This window comes from Notechis scutatus, chromosome Z, assembly GCF_049901735.1.
Source record: "Notechis scutatus isolate UNSWTSFEM ecotype Mainland chromosome Z, rNotScu1.2, whole genome shotgun sequence".
Lineage (NCBI taxonomy): Eukaryota > Metazoa > Chordata > Lepidosauria > Squamata > Elapidae > Notechis > Notechis scutatus.
Window position 1 is genome coordinate 57,378,303 of NC_142025.1, and position 17,121 is coordinate 57,395,423.

Genomic DNA, 17,121 nt, shown 5'->3' on the forward strand with positions numbered 1-17,121 from the left:
GCAATGAACACCTGTGATTCAAGGAAATACCAGTGATTAGATATACAGCTTGAATAGGGAACTGGACTCAAGCAGAACTAAAAACAATGGATAGGAAGACCAGAAAAATAATGACAATGAACATGCCCTTCATCCTCACAGTGACATTGACAGATTCTATCAAGGCAAATAGGTGGGCATGGAATGTTGCAAGTTCATCAAATGGTTGAAGAAAAAAAATGGCTTTGGAAGAATATCTGAAGGACAATGATGAAGATACAATGATATTAGTATATCAGGAAGGCTTACTGACTACTGGAAAGACTAAACTGGTCTACAAGAAAGACCAAATGACCAAACTGGCCTACAAGAAAGACCAAGTTCCGGTTGGACTTCCCCAAAGACGGACCAATGACCACGATCGTCCGTTGCTTTGGTCCATGCTTCTTCGTCAGAGAGCCCCAATCGTCCAAATCTGGGGCAGAAGCCATCTTGTAGGTGCGGTGGAGGAAGGGGATACCCCCAGCCGGGTAGAGGGGAGCCACATATTCCCTCCCTGACTTGGCAACACTCCCTCCCGAAGACGTCTGAAGCAGTAGTCTAAAATGGCCACCCTGAAGGGGAAGAGACTGCTGGAATAAGATTGTGCAGGAAGAGCGGTGAAAAAGAGGACAGCATAGTAACCAGGAGAATTTTGACATAAGATACCCTGGTTTTGGAATCTTTTAAAATTGTTAAGAAAGTGGATTTAAGCAGCGGACAAAGAAATTAAGAAAGAAAAATTCTGACAGATGAAGTGGCTTTGTACTTAAAAGGAAGAAGCCAGAAGAAGAAACTTGTCTTTGAAATAATTTAACATACAACCCTACACCAAACAGGTTTATTAAAGCTGGACTGGACAGTGTCAAGGTGGAAAATAAAATTTGAAAATTAATGCTTGGATTTACTGATGTTGGAACTTTAAAATTTTGAATGAGTGCGAAAAAATCAGGAAAAAGGAAAAGAATAGACTTTAAACATAGCGAAGAGTGCCATCTAGTGGAGAAGGGAATTGTTTATAAATATCCCTTTCTATTCTAAAACTTGGATCCATTAGATCAGGGGTCGCCAACCTTTTGGTCCTCAGGGACCACCAAACTCATACTTTTAAATCCCGCGGACCAGAGACCATAGGAAAACCTCCAAAAAAGTCTGCAGGAAAATTCCCCAACCCATTTTCCTACCAATCGATGATTCTTTATTTGGGATTGCAGGATACCGTCTCCAGAGAGAGGGAGGGAAGGAGGGAGGGAAGGAGAAAGAGAGAGAGAGAGACTCTCTTTTGGCTTCATGCTGGAAAGCAGCAGAAACAGCAGAAGTCTTTCTCTCTCCCAAATTCCACCAGAAATGAGTCTTTGTGAGACTTGTCATGCTGGCACAGCCTCTTGGAGCAGGATGCCTTGCAGGATCCCAAAAACTCATTTCTGGCAGAGTTTGGGGAAGAGAAAGAAAGACTTTTGCTGCTTTCCTTACGTGCAGCCAAAAGCAGAAAAAGAAGTGGAAAGAAGCAGCCCGGTGGCCAGGCCAGGTGCATGGGGTGAGTGAGGCAAGTTCCCCCTTTCCACCCTTCCACCCTCCCCTCACTACCTCGTGTTCACAATGTAAGCAACGCAAGCCTTGTGTTCCTGCGGGCCATGTGGGTGGCAAAGCCTTGTGTTTCCACGCAGCCTGGATTAATTGCTTTGGGGGGTGCTTTGGGGATGACATTTCTCTGTGGACCACAAAATTTTCTCATGGACCCAGCCCACTGGTCCCCGGCCCACTGGTTGGCGACCACTGTGTTAGATTGACTTGATACAAAATAACTGGAATTAGGATGCTACAAAATAGGGACCTTGGAAAGTGAAAGTGAAATTTGAAAATAAAGGGAAATTGTGGAAGTGTTTGGTGCTTTTGAACTATAACTTTAATCAATGGATATCGAAAAATGGACCTAATCTGGAAATCTTTGGAAGAGGAGTCAAGAAGAGTAAAATGTTGGAAAACTTTTATAAACTTGTTTAAAGATGGCAGGAATGTTACTGGACCTTAAATTGGAACTTAAAAACATGAAAGACATGCTATAAAAAGAAGGCAAATCATTTGGTTTCACATTGCAATTTCTGGAAATGGAGGTTTCAAAATACCAAGAACAACAAGATGAAGAGAAATCAACAAAAGAAGTGGCCATCTTAAATGAACATTTGAATCAATGGAAAGTTAAGCAAAGGAGGAATAGAAAGAGAATTAATAATAGGAGGTTCAACATTGTAATTAAAAGGGGGTTTATTTTAAAAACCAAAAAAAGAAAAGGAAACAGCCAAATGGAAATTTCAGGGGGGAGTAATGGAAAAGAAGGGAGGTAGAAATTGGAGTGATGAAAAAAGGGCAAGAAGGAAACGGGATTTGGAAAGAAAGGAATATGGCAAGAATATAATAATGAAATGGAAGTGCTTAATTAAAAGGCACAGAGATAATGGTTGGTTGAGAATTATAAAGAAGGGGATTCTGCAAGAGTATAAGGACTAGTTTAAACAAATAAGAAATGATAAGATTGTTTAGAAAATAGTGAAATACAAATTATTAAAAGGGGAGATAGGGACTGATATTGTTTTGTTATTGTTGTGATCATCTGCTTTTTCTTTATTAAGAGAGATAACTAAAACAAAGATATTAATAATATTAAATGAATTAATAAGCAATAACAAGAAATGATAAACAATGGAATAGAGAATATTAAGATGGAAGAAGGGGATTGATATTGTTTTGTTACTGTAGTGACTGGTTGCTTCTTCTTCCTTTATGTTATGAAATTAAGAGAGGTAATTGGACTAAAGATATTAATAATACTAAGTGAATTAATAAATTGTAGCAAATAGAGCAGGAGTAATGTCAAAGGGGAAACAATATTAGTTCTTATGAAATGATGGGATTAATTATGTTTGTTTTATCTATAATTTTTTTAAAATCTAGATATATTCTTTAGGTAATGAGAAAGGGAACTTGCAGATCCATATTTAAAAGAGATATATGTAATGTAGTAATTACTAGAAAATTATTATTGTGTCCTTTTCTTCTTTTTTAAAGTGTTAACTCAAAGTTAAATCATGGGAATCTTCGGGGGGGCATTAATTATGTGATATGTTTAACCACAGGGACGGCACATTGGAATTGGCAAATAGGGGTGTTGTATTTTTGTTATTTTCTTTTTATTATTATGTTGAAAATGTGTAAATTGCTGGAATGATGAATTAATAGATGAGTAAATTGCAGACCTGACACAATAAGAAGATAAAATATAATGAATATGAAGATATATAATGATGTATTAAGGATTTAAAGAAATAGATCAAGCAATGTATTGGAAAAATTATAAAATAAGATGGGAAAAGCTTGATGATTAAAATTAAAGAAAATATATAAAGTAAGTTTAAGATGAGTTATCAAATGTAAAAGATGAATATGAAATGTAAGTCAAGTTTGTAATGGAAATGTGTTAATCTGGAATCATGCTGTTCACTGGAAAAAGTTTTTTTTCCTTTAATATGTGAAAATTGAATAAAACTTTTGCAAAAAAAAAAAGACCAAATGAAGAACAGAAAGGAGACATGAGAAGACAAAGCACTACTTGGCCAGTACATCTAAAAAATAGCAGGGAAAGCAGATAATAACTAGATTTGGCAATGGCTAAGAAAAGGAATGTGTCAGATCCGTGTATCTGTCATTACTTCAGTGGAAGAAGAAAGGGGGGGGGAGACTGATAAAGAAATCCTTTGTTTATGTAACTTGAATACATTCAATCTTATATCAATTTTGTATAACCCTCACATGATACAATGGATAGAGGAATCCCAGATGGCTGGAACCTAACACCTCTGAGCGGCACAGCCAGGAAATGAGAAGACCATAAAAAAAATTCCAGTCACTTCCAGTGAGACTTCCGGTTTGCAGGGCTTTGGCGGCAGGCAGGAATCCATGATCGTGCGCAGTTTCTGCCTGGGCTCGCCGCTGAAGCGCCCCAAATCAGCTGGCTTCGGGGCTAAGCCACCCCGTAGAGACCCTGCAAGAAAGGAAAATGTCTGAGTACAGCAAGGACCAAGGAGAAGCCGAATGCTGGGGAGAAACATCAACAGTTTCTGACAACCCAGCCAGATACTAACTTGTGCACCCCATCGAACATAGCGAAGCTGCCTATGAAACCTCCACAAAGCCCCGGTGTTCTTTTTTTTTTTTTTTAATAAAGTTTTATTTGGGTTTTCACACATACAAAATACGAGTAAAACATCTTTTTTGAAAATAGCATGGTCCTGGGTTGAACTTCTTTATACAGACACAAAACTCAATTTCATGCTCCTTTTTGTATTCTATTCCATATCTTATACTATTTTACATTTTCTATATAGTTTTTCCCTTCTTTTAATTTTCTCAATTATATTTATACTTTTTTAAAAACAAATTTTATTGATTTTCAAAAACAATACACAAACAAACAAAACATAAAACATAGAAACATAAAACATCTTTTCTGAAAGCAGCTTCATCCCGGGTTACATCTCTTCGTACAGACACAAATTCAAATTCATGATCATTTTATATACCATTCCATATCTTATTGCCATTCTACATTTTCTATATAGCTGCTCCCCTCTTTTAACTTTCTTAGTTTTATTTTATTTATTTATCACATCTCAGTTCAGATCATTATGCTTATATTCTTTGTCTGTCCTGTTTACAGCTGTCTATTATCTTTTCTCTTTAAACAAAATTTATCCTGTAATCACTGATTGGAGTATGACGCCTTTATCTCCTTCCCCTAAATTTATAACACTTAGTATAGTACATAACTTCCATTTGGATTCTGCTTAGTACATTCTAAAGTTACACACTATATTTTAAAAAGACAAAAATATATAAATATATAATATAATTAAAACAAAATCCATACCAATTCAAATCTATCATTAATATTAATATTCATTTAAATCTTAAACATTTTACACATTACTTTTCAGTTAAGTATCATACTTCTATGGGAACACTTATAAACTTTCCATAATTATTTCCCCCCCACTTCACTTATATTTTAAAACATTGTGTCATTAAAATGTTCCCATTCCTTCTTAATTCAATTCTTTCATTTATTCCATTTCCTTCCTTTTGTTCACAAAAGTTTCACTGAATTACACTGAATATTTTATCCCACTTTTTAATCACATGTTGTTTCCAATTTTCTAACATTATTTCTAATACAAATATAACAATACAATCTTATGTACCTTTGCAGAATCACTTTTTCAATTAAGTTTTTACCCATTATCTCTAAATAAGTCCTGTTTCTTTACATCTTGCTCCACACCTTTGAAGCTTCTCATCCCTTCCTTCCTCCCTTGCTTCTTCTTTCTGCTCTTTTTACCCCCTTGTCTCTCCACCTCCATTTCCCTCTTCTGTATTCCCCCTTTCTGTTGCTTTCTAACATTATATCTACTTTTCACCTTATTTTTCCCTTTTTTGGTTTTTTTTTTAGATCTTAAAGTCTCCATTTTCTTTTCCTCCTTTCCCCTTTCTTCCCCAAGTAAAGTTACTTGTTCGTTAAAGATGGCTTCTTCTTTGTCCCAATCTTCTTGTTGTGCAGTCAGTTTCTCATAAGTACAAATCGCCATTTCTAAGAATTGAAAATGAGAGCCAAGAGAGCCCTTCCCTTCTTGTTCCTCTTCTTTGTATTTTTTAAATTCCATTTTCAGTTCATCCACAAGTGATGCCATTGTAAAAAATTTTTTTTTTCAAACAATCACCCAAGTGTTTTTAGTCATTCAAATATAATTTCCAAAAGTCCCAAAGTCACCAAACAATCCAAATACACACAAGCTGTCTTTTTTGACACTTTCTTCTTTTTTCACTTTCTCTTCCTGGGGTTACTGTTTAGTTACAAAATTCCAGTTAAAATGTATATTTTAGAAGTCTTGTTAGTATTTAATCAGATTCTTTTAAGTTCTAGGCAGTCTCCTCCTTCCAAATCCTGCTTCTATTCTTTTCCTCTCCCTTCCCACTTACAGCAAAAAAAAAAAAAAAATTTAGTGTTCAGAAATCCTTATCCCCTTGACATTTAATTATCCAGTTTAATTACCTTGATGCCAAAGCGGGTTTTTCCGATTTCTCATTCATTTCTGTTCACTGTCAACGTTAGGAAGGAGAGTGAAAAAAAACTGTCCCTTTTCACTTTCATTCGCCACTTCCGAGTCTTCTTTGGGAACGATGTATCTTTTGCAAAATTTAAATTCCCGGGTATCTTAGTTGTTGTTTTTTGTCCCAGTCAGCCAAAAACTTTCACTTCTTAATTTCCTCCTGCACTTTCTTTTCCAGCTGAGTGCTTCTTTCAGGCGGCCATTTCTGACCGCTGCTCTAACCGCCTTCAGAAAAGGGAGTTTAGCCCCTGCTGGGGAGGAGAGGTGCAATTCCCCTCGACCCTGCCGGGTCTCCCCTGTCTTCACCACCTCTACGGGGTGGCTTAGCCCCGAAGCCAGCTGGCTCGGGGCACTCCAGCGGCGAGCGCAGGCAGAAACCACGCACGATCGCGGATTCCTGCCTGCCCCGAAGCACTGCAAACCGGACTCCAAGCAAATCATTATATTTATACTTTTGTCTGTTCTGTTTCAATTTCATATTATCTTTTCTCATTAAACAAATTTTCTCCTGTAGTTACTAATTGGAGTATGACACCTTTATATCTTTTAATTACATCCATTCAACTCTTATTTAAACTTCAATATATACCTTAAGTTTATGACCTTCAATATAATACATAATACATAACTTCCAATCGAATTCTGCTTGGCACATTCTTATAATACACACTATATTCTTTTTTTTTTTTTAAAAAAAAGAAAGATTGTAAATATATGTAATTATAAACCCTCATTCCATTCCAGTTCAGTTCTATCATTAATAATCATTAAAATCTTAACACTTCTTTTCAATTAAATGTCATACTTCCTTAAAAACACATATAATCTCCATAATTAATTTTTCCTTATTTCTCTTCACATATGTTTTATAAATCATTAAATATACCTTTTGTTACATTTATTTATCGACAAGCATTCCACTGAATTACGATAGCTATTTTATCAGACATTTTAATCATACATTGTTTCATATTTTCTAAAATTATTTCTGTTTGTAATATAACCATACTATCTTATGTACCTTTGCAGAATCCCTTTTTCCATTAAGTTTTCACCCATTATCTCTAAATAGGCCGTTTCTCTATATTTTGCTTCTGTCCTTTATAACTTCTTTTCCTTTCTTTCTTCCCCCTCATCTTCTCCCTCCCCTTTTTACCCCCTTGTCTCTCTAGTTCTAATTCTCTCTTCTGCATTTCCCTCTTCTGTTGCTTTCTGATTTTATACTTATTTTTCACTCTATTCTTCTTTTTTGGGTTGTTTTTCCCAATCTTAAACTTTCCATTCTCTTTCCCCCTTTCCTTTTTCCCCCCCATCTAAGATTACTTGTTCATTAAAGATGGCTTCTTTGTTGCAATCTTCTTGTTCTGCAGGCATTTCTTGTTGTTTCTCATAATTCCAAATCTCCCTTTCTAAAAACTGAAATACAAAGCCAAAAGAACCTCTCCCTTCTTGTGCATCTTCTTTGTACTTTTTAAGTTCCATTTTCTTCTAAAAGTGGAGCCATTTTAAACAGTTTTAAACAACCACCCGATTGATTTTAGTCATTCAAAACAATAACTAAGAATCCAGAAATCATCAAGTAATCCAGATAGTCCCGAGTTATATCTTATTTCTTTTTTGACTTTCTCTTCCTGCGGTTTTTCAGTTAGAATGTTTCTTTTGGAAGTCTTGTTGAGATTTGCTGTAAGTTCTTTTTTAATTCCAGGCAGTCTCCTCCCTTCCAGATCCTGCCCTTTTATTCTTTTTCTCTCCTTTCCTGTTTTCAAAAGCTTTTAATTATCCAGAAATCTTTATTATCCCTTTGACTTTTTATTTTCAGCATTAAATGCCTATTAATGTCAAAGTGGTTTTTTCCCCAAATCCTTGCTTAAGTCTCTTAGCTGCCAGAATAGGAAAAGGAGGAAAAAAAAACCCAAATCTTTCCCCTTTTCTCTCTCCTTTGCAGCTTAAAAATCTTCTTAGGGAACAATGTTATTGTTTTTTAAGTTTCAATTCCAGGGTACCTTCTTTGTTGCTTTTGCTGTTTGACCCAGTCAACCAAAACTTTCTCTTCTTATCTTCCTCCTGCACATTCTTTTCCGGTTGAGTTCTTCTTTGTGGTGGCCATTTCTGACCACCGCTGCAACCGCCTTCGGGAAAGTGAGTAATGGCCAGCTGTGGAGGAGAGATGCGGCTCTCCTCAACCCTGCAGGCAGTCTCCCCCCTCTTCACCACCTTTACGGGGTGGCTTAGCCCCGAAACCAGCCGGCTCGGGTCGCTCCAGCGGCAAGCATGGATCGAAGCCCCGCAGAGATGAGGTTTCAGTCTGTCACTGAAGAAGCTCAAACTGGTGTTCTATAGGCATCAGAAAGAGAGACAGCTGAGATGGAAGAACCAGGGGAGTAACCCTCACCCAGGGCAATCGTAAACCTGGGATGGAAATTGGAGCTGGAGGCCCTATTGGATCAGGAAGAATGGGACAAGAAGCCACCGGCCCATGACCAACTGAGATGATACATAAATCGCCTCATGAGGGAAGCCTTGGAGAACCTTGAGGTGAGGGATGCACCAGGATGCCAATGCAGGAGAGCGAGGGAACCAGAAAATGAGAGAACCCGAGCCACCACCCTGGATTCAGCTGAGAATGATCGGGCAGCGGGACAAGCTGAAAAACCAGCAGCCATACCAGGTACCTGACCCCTAAATGCCCCAGAACAGGGGATTAACCCTGGCCAACCCAGAGACATACAATTGCAGAGGAAGGTCCCACCCCAGGAGTAAAATTCAATAGGGACCCCCAGAAACTAGGATGTTTCCTGGCGCAAGTCCTCACCTACATGCAAGAATATGGGCAGAATTTCCAAACCCAGGGATCCTGAGTATGAGTCGTCACCCTGGCCCTGGAAGGGGCAGCAGCCAGATGGATGGTGACACTCCACAACGTCAATGCCCCAGAATTAAGGAACCTCAACCACTTCATGACGGCCCTATGCCACTGCTTCGAAGACCCTCTCGCAGATAGAAAAGCCTGAGACCACATCAGAGTCATAAAGCAAGGCCATCGCCCAGTAGCTGAATACACCGAGGAATTTCGTGACCTGGCTGGCTGAGTCAACTGGCCAGAGGATATCCTAGTCTGTTGGTTCAAAGATAGACTAAATGACGACCTATACGCTACCTGCCTGGCCTGTGGGGCCCCGAACCTCCTGCATGAATGGTACATGATGGCAGAGGAGGCAGAGATAGACATGACCCGTAACCGGTACCGCAGTGGCAAGTTTTGGAAAAGATCCCCACTCCTGGGGAAATGGGAAATTTTCAACCCCCAAACCACCATGACTCCAAGAACATCTTGGTTGCTTTAAGTGTGGAAAGAAGGGACACCGCATAGCAGAATGCCATTCAAAAACCTCTGCCAGAAAGCCAGACCACCCATCGGGGGAAAACCTGGAACATCCAGCCCTCGTGGAAAGGAGACTGGCCTGAGCGGCCGAGTAGCTGTGGGATTCCTATTCCCCCCAAACCAGAGGAAGAACCCCCAACGCTCCGAGGGGACCTGAGCCAGTCCAAAAGCAATCCGGAAGATGACCCAATTAAGCAACCCAATTGAACCAATCACTCTATCCCTAAGACTGTTTATCCCCAACCGAGGGAAGGGGGAGGAAGTTGCAGCGGGAAGTTGGATTCAGGATTACCCGATGCCTAATAAATCTCTCCCTTGCAGAGAAATTGGGGATCCAACTGAAAGAAATGGAAAATCCCATCGCTTTCTGCCAATTAGATGGAACTTTAGCGGGGGCGGGGGAGCCAGGTTTACCACAGAACCATTGAAAATAAGATTAGGGAACCATAGTGAGATGCTCACATTCACTGTAGTGCCAGGAATGGAAGAGCTGCTAGTCCTAGGTCTCACATGACTGCGGAAATGGAATCCAAAAATAAATTGGAGGAGAGGAACCATACAATTCCAGAGAGACGTAGTATTTGCAAATAGTTCAGAGAAAAGGATAAAGAAAGGGACAGAGAACAGAGAGTAAGCCATGACTAGACAGTTAGCTGAACCCATTAACATCCCCAATGAGTACCAGGATCTCACCCAAGTATTTAGCGAGGAAGCTTGTGATGAACTCCCATCCCATCGCACCACAGACTGCGCTATCAAAATCCTACCAGGGGCTAAACTCCCAAAACCACAAATGTACTGTATGTCTCCCAGAGAACTGAAAGAACTCAGAGCATTTATCGACAAAAATTTAAAAAGGGGTTTCATCAAACCCACCCAACCAAAAATAGCTGCTCCAGTGTTATTCTGCGAAAAGAAAGATGGCTCAGTATGCTTGTGTGTTAATTACAAAAAATTAAATGCAATTTGCATAGAGAATATGTATCCACTGCCCCTCATGAAGGACATGTTAGCCCACCTCTCGAAAGGAATTTTTTTTTCAAAGTTAGACCTATGAGAGGCATATTACCGCATAAGAATAAAGGAAGAGGATGAGTGGAAGACAGCTTTTAACACACCATTGGGATGCTACCAATTTAAAGTGCTCCCCTTTGGACTGCAAGGAGCGCCTTCCGTGTTTATGCAATTGATCAATGAAACCCTTCATGAATTTTTATATAAAGGGGTTCTAGTGTATCTTGATGATATTTTAATCTACACGGAAACGATGGAAGAACACATCAAACTACTCTGTGCACTCATCACAAAACTCTTAGATGCTAAACTATATGCAAAACTCTCTAAATGCGAATTCCACCAAGAAAAAAAATGACTATTTGGGGTATAGAATATCCCACGAGGGAATAGAGATGACCCCACAGAAAGTAAAAGCTGTATTGGACTGGGACCCACCGCACACCTGCAAACAACTGCAAAGCTTCCTGGAGTTTGCAAACTTTTATCGCCAATTTATTCCAGCTTTTGCAAACATCGTAGATATTGTAGATATTGTACTCTCAAATTGCTTTATTAATTACCAACAGGACAACTGGACTGACCTTCCTTTTGCAGAGGTAGCATACAATAACTCAGTCCATAGTAGCACGGGTTTCAGCCCATTCCAAGTAGCCACAGGCCAAGAATTCAACTCCATGCCAGAACTATCCACCAAAGAACCTGAAATCCCCTCCCTTAAGGAGTGGATGGATAATTTACAAGCCATGTGGACAGTGGTAAGATTGTCTTTACAGGAAGCTAAAGCAGTCGTCAAAGCTCAAGCAGACAAAAAAAGTTGCGACCCTAAACCTTTCAAGATTGGGGACCATGTATATTTGTCCACAAAATTCTTAAAATCATTGCAACCCTTTAAGAAATTAGGACCAAAATTCATTGGCCCATTTCCAATCTCCAGAATTATTAACCCCGTGACGGTAGAGCTTCGACTTCCAAAAACACTTAGGCAGATTCCTCCAGTATTTCACTGTAGCTTGCTCAAACCGGAGATCACTTCAAACCTCAGACCCCCTTCCCACACCTCCAACCCCGTCATGGTACATGGGAACAACATTTTGAAATTAAAGATATCCTTGATTCACGTACTCACCATGGATCCACACAATATTTAGTAGCTTGGAAACACCTTCCTTCCTCAGAAAATGAGTGGGTAGCCAAACGACACGTAAAAGGACCCACATTACTATGAAAGTTCCATCTAAAATACCCTGATAAACCATCCTGAATTGCTAATGTAATGCATGATTTTTGTTTTTTCCAGGTAGACCTATGTGTTTTTTAAGGAGGGCAGGATGTCAGATCCCGCAGCAATCATACCAATGAGCGCTATAATAGCTTGCAAACCAGGCAATTTTGGGAACCAGGATCCAAACATGTCTCTAAAATCAAGACCATTCCATGTTTGTACGATCTCTGCCAGCTGTGTGAGCCGCAGGTAACTCCTGCAGCGTCGTTAGGACCTTGACCTTTGCTGATGGCAAGGCAAACATCAAAGCATACTGAGGTGTTGGTACCCCCCCGAGTGACATTATGGGTTATGTACCCATTTTTTGTTTGACTGGTAGAGAACATTCCTGCAAGATCAGAACTGGAGCCACCTTTGTATGCATAGACATATAGGGATGCTGTAATGGGTCCCACTGCCTTAGGCTCATAGCACTGAATGCCTTCGGCAGTGTAACATCGCACATATTGAGTGTTGTTATGCAGACAAGGGGAGACCGTCGTGGAGTTGCACTCAGGCTTCAAAGTATGATAGATCAGGGTGGATTGGGTTTTCGTTCCGCTGCGAGTAGTTTTGATGCAGGCATCGCAGGAGGATGGGGTGGCTGTCGTATCGGCAGGAATGATGTGGAAGCCCAGGAGGCAAATGATGAATGCAGCGGGGCAGCTTCATGATGCTGATGTAGGCAAGGCTGGTTTGGGTAGAAAAGGCCTCACTTGTCGTCCGGGGACCCAGGTGGTGGCGTTGTTGTAGGAAACAGCAGCGTACCCTCGTCCCCAGGTTATAAGTTCAGCAGGCCCGTGCCATGTGGGATCTGGCAATTGTCGAAAGTAGACTGGAGGTCTAGGAGCATCCTTGGATGGAGAGCAAAAGTGTCGAGAGGCGGCAGAAGAAGCAGGTGTGCCAGACTCATTCAGGAAATTCAGTGTAAATAAGCACAAGTTAAGCTTGTTTTGCAGCGTGGGTAGCCCTGGGGTGAGTTTTCCCATTGAGTTTTGAACTTTGTCAAGAGCATTCTTTAGGGTCAGATTGGCTCTTTCTACTATGGCCTGCCCTTGAGAATTATATGGCATGCCAAATTTGTGCAAAATGCCCCATTGTTTACAAAAGGTAGCAAAGTTGGTACTAGTATAGGCGGGGCCATTATCAGTTTTTAATTCCGAGGGCTTTCCCAGGCATGCAAATGACCGGATGCAGTGGTTAATGACATGTTTTGTGGTCTCTCCTCTTTGCGGGAGGCCATGATGAACCCTGAGTATGTGTCCACTGAAACATGGATATATTTCCATGGTGCAAAAGGCGCATACTGGGTTACATCCATTTGCCAAATTTGGCAGGCTTTTAAGTCTCTGGGATTTACTCCCATTGGCAGGGCAGGGGCTTGCTTGCTGCAAGTAGGGCATTGTTGAATAATTGCAGCAGCCTCTTGGGCGGTGATTTGGAATTCCTTCATAAGAACCCTTTTATTTTGATGAAAATAGTTATGACTGTCCCAAGGGGTTAGGGGAGAAAGAGAAAAGCGGATAGAATAGTAGCAGCGGATGCGGCTGTTAATTGCTGCAATGCAAGCAATTTATTTGCTGGCAACGGCCATTGATCAACCCAAACAGGAACATCCGTGGTTAAGGTCAAGTGAAGGGAAAGAGGGTGAGTCATTCTAGCTGCAATTTAGCGCCAAATTGAGAGTGCAAGTCCCTCCCCACAAATTCGTGTGAAGGGGGAGGATGACGGGCTTAATTTGTGCAGTCCCTGTGAGATTTTCAGAAGTCACAGGGAGCCAAAATTTACTGATGCGAGCTGTTTGAATCCCTCCTACACCTCTTACCAATGGGGAGGTCTCTGTTTCCCAGTCTGTAGGCCACTCGTCAGAGCGTATCACCGAGGCGTCCGCACCAGAATCCAGAAGACCGGTGAAGCGGCGACCCTTGATTAAAGCCAAGAGTGTGGGCTTAGTTTCGATGATAGATCTAGTGAGGACAAGCACATCAGAGGGAAATTGCGGTACCATGATCATTTTTGCTACGACGTCACCCTTTTGTAACTTTGTTGGAAGAGTGGATAGCACAGAAAGGTTAATGGCTGAGAGTTTTGAGGAAGGATAAAGCAGATCGGGAACCACAGAGATTCCTTTGAGGAGGGCATGAGGGTGAGATTGTATAAGAGCAGTTTTATCAGAGGAGAAGGAGGCAGAAGGAGGAAGCTGTGCGCCGACAGAGAGTGGTAGATGGGGAAAGGATATGAGCACATCTTCTGCCACTGATAATTCATACACAGTGGATGGTATATGGGCAGCCTTGGGAGAGGGGCTAGCTGCCGGCCCCTCTACTCATTTCCCGAGGGTTCAGTTTTTGATCGACATTGATAGCCTTTCTTACATTTCGGGCAGACTGTTTTTGGTCGAACATCTCTACTGGCGGAGGGCTTTGCTGCCCCCTGCCGGGGGCTCGACATTGTGATTTAAAATGGCCGGGCTTCCCACAATTGTAACAATTACCAGATGGCTTATTACTTCTGGTGATAGCTGCAGCCATAATTTCGGAAGTGTATTGGTGTGTTCCCACCACCCTGCAGGCTTGTAGGAATTGGGCTAGAGTGGCATCTGGAGAATTAATCAAGGGAGTAAGCAAGGTTTTACAGTCTGCATTAGCGTTCTCATATGCCAATTTAAGGAGAATTTCTTGCTGAGCTGCCTCATTTGTAATTTGCCTTTGTAGGGCCGTTTGGAGGCGTTCAATAAAATCGGCATAGGGTTCATTGGAATTTTGTAGAATTTTTGCAAAAGATTGTGCGGAGGTATGAGGGTCATCCAAGCGAGAGAGAGCAAGCAGAGCGGCTTGTGCAGAAAGGTTAAGAGCATTAATATGGCTATTATATTGAGCTGTGGGAGCAGCAAAGGCACCCTCTCCTGCCAGTTCATTTGCGGTAAAATTCGGATTTTGAGCTGCCAATAGTCGACAATGATGGAGAAACTCCGATCGCCATACAACAAATTGAGTCCCTGTTAGAGTCATATGAAAAAGGCTATGCTAATCAGCTGGGATCATTATATGGGCGTTAGCCATCATTCTAAATAATCCCATCATAAATGGAGCCTGAATACCATACATTTGTACAGCTTGTTTGATATCCTTGATTAATTTAACAGGGATGGGTTCCCAGTGTGGTACGTTTTGTCCCTGCGCGTTCTGCGTATAAACTAACGGGAACGCCGATGGGCAGTCGGAGTGATCTAACTCGCCAGTTCTAACTCCCGCAGCGATGGCGGCATGAACCGTGCCCATAGAAGGGGGTAAGGCAGGAGAGGAAGGCACAGAAGGGAGAGCAAGAGAAGAAGAGGGATTGGGTGAGGGGGTCAGGAGAAGGGGGAGGTTTACCGACCTCATTTGCCCCAGGGGGCAGTCGGTTTAAGAGACACAGGCGCCACAGCGGGGGCAAGAGTTGTACAGCAGGATTCACATAGGGAGGGGTCCAGAAAGGGGGCCAAGTAGGGGTTGCTCTAGAGAGGAGAGAGCCTCAAAAACCACCCTTCAAGCAATTAATATAGACGAAGGGGCCCTAGGACTTGCGTGAAGGTATTTTCCAATCTCCTTCCATACTGTAGTTTTGATACTGCCTTTAGCCGGATAAGAAGGCCAAATGTATTCTAGGAGTTCCTCAATAGAGGTTTTTGTGAGGGGGGCATGAAGGGAGCCCCCTTTTTAAAGGTAAAAAAAATTCGTTTGGTCAATTCTCTGATTTCCTGAATGTGAGCTGCCTGCTCCTTAGAGAATCTACTACCCATACTCACGAGGGATCCGTTGTCGCCAGCAATTCAAGCGGATGGGGTGCACCAAGTCTATTCCAGACGATGAGAATGGGTGGGCCAAAGACGTATCACTTTTGAGTGGATCACGTCGGGGTCACCAGTTGTGGTGGTCTCTCATGAAAAGAAGACACAACGCAAGGCTGTCTTGGGATGAGAGCCCAGAGCAAACCCTGAAACCCTCTTTTATTAGAAGCAATCTTTGTTAACGTAGCAATTTTTGTTAACGTCCTATCACAAATGCATTACATCACACAAAATGCACTGATTATTCGCATAAGCATACAAAGCTGCAAAGTTTAAGTTTGCTACAGTTCTAGTTAAGAAATGGCAACAATTTGTCCTTGCTCCTTGCTTCGTGTTCCAGCCAACCACCAGAAGGCTCCGTTGTCCTAGCACATACACAAAGAACAAAGAATAATTCCCACAGTGCAAAATTTCACATTTATCATACCTTTCCTTCTAGAGATATAAAAAGCCAAACTTTAACCTTTTTTCAAGCTGCAATATTTTCGGCCAATTTTGCTCCAAATTATCTAGATGGAGATTGCTCATGAGAATGTTTTTATTATTTTGTTTAATAGAGCACAAAAAGTTGTACAAGATGGCCAAGTTTTGTTTCTTTCAACAAATATTGCCAGAGACATTATGTCTCAAAGTTGCTGGAACCTGAGAGTCATACTGTATGGGGGTCAAACAATATCTCCACAAGTATTGCATCAGCAAACATAACACTTTACCAATGTTCATTGGTGACATGTTTGCATGTTCACACAAAATTTCATTAAAATGCATGATGGTCAAGTGGGGTTGTTTTCTGAAATCAGACCATTTGACATGGAATGACCCAAAGAATATGGTCCTAGACTTCCAGAAGAAGAGAGAGGAACCTGCCCCACTCTACATCAAGGGGGCCTGTGTGGAGAGAGTCTCCTTTAAATTCCTGTGCATTCATCTCAGTGAAGATCTTACTTGGAAAAACAACACAATCCAGGTGGCCAGGAAGCCCCAACATTGACTCCATTTCCTCAGGATCTTGTGCAAAAACAAGGTGGAACAACTGATGACCTCTTATTACCAGTCCACAATATAAAGTGTCCTCATTTATTGTATCACAGTATGCTATGCCAGCTTGACAGCCATAAATAAAAAGACATTACAGAGGGTGGTGAGCACAGCACAAAACATTGTGGGTTGTCCCCTGATATCACTGGATGAAATCACTGGGGCTCACTGCCTTAGAAGAGTGAAGAAAATCCTCAGGGATGACTCACACCCTGGTCAGCACTTCTTTATTATCCTACCATCAGGAAGCATAGCCAGTTGCACAAACAGGCTGAAGAACAGTTCTTATCCATGGGCTGTCAGACTCCTGAATGTGAAATAACATCATAACTATGTAGTATGATACTTGCAAGGCTGGTCACATTGGTGCAATAGAACGTGTGTTTGTTAATATGATTTGTTGGGTTAGGGATTA

The 17,121-nt window shown here is 41.2% G+C and overlaps 1 pseudogene; it reads right to left on the minus strand.

The window, feature by feature from the left end:
* Positions 1-14,161: 14,161 nt before the first annotated feature.
* LOC148128884 (endogenous retrovirus group K member 8 Gag polyprotein-like) lies at positions 14,162-15,120 on the minus strand (annotated as a pseudogene).
* Positions 15,121-17,121: the final 2,001 nt, after the last annotated feature.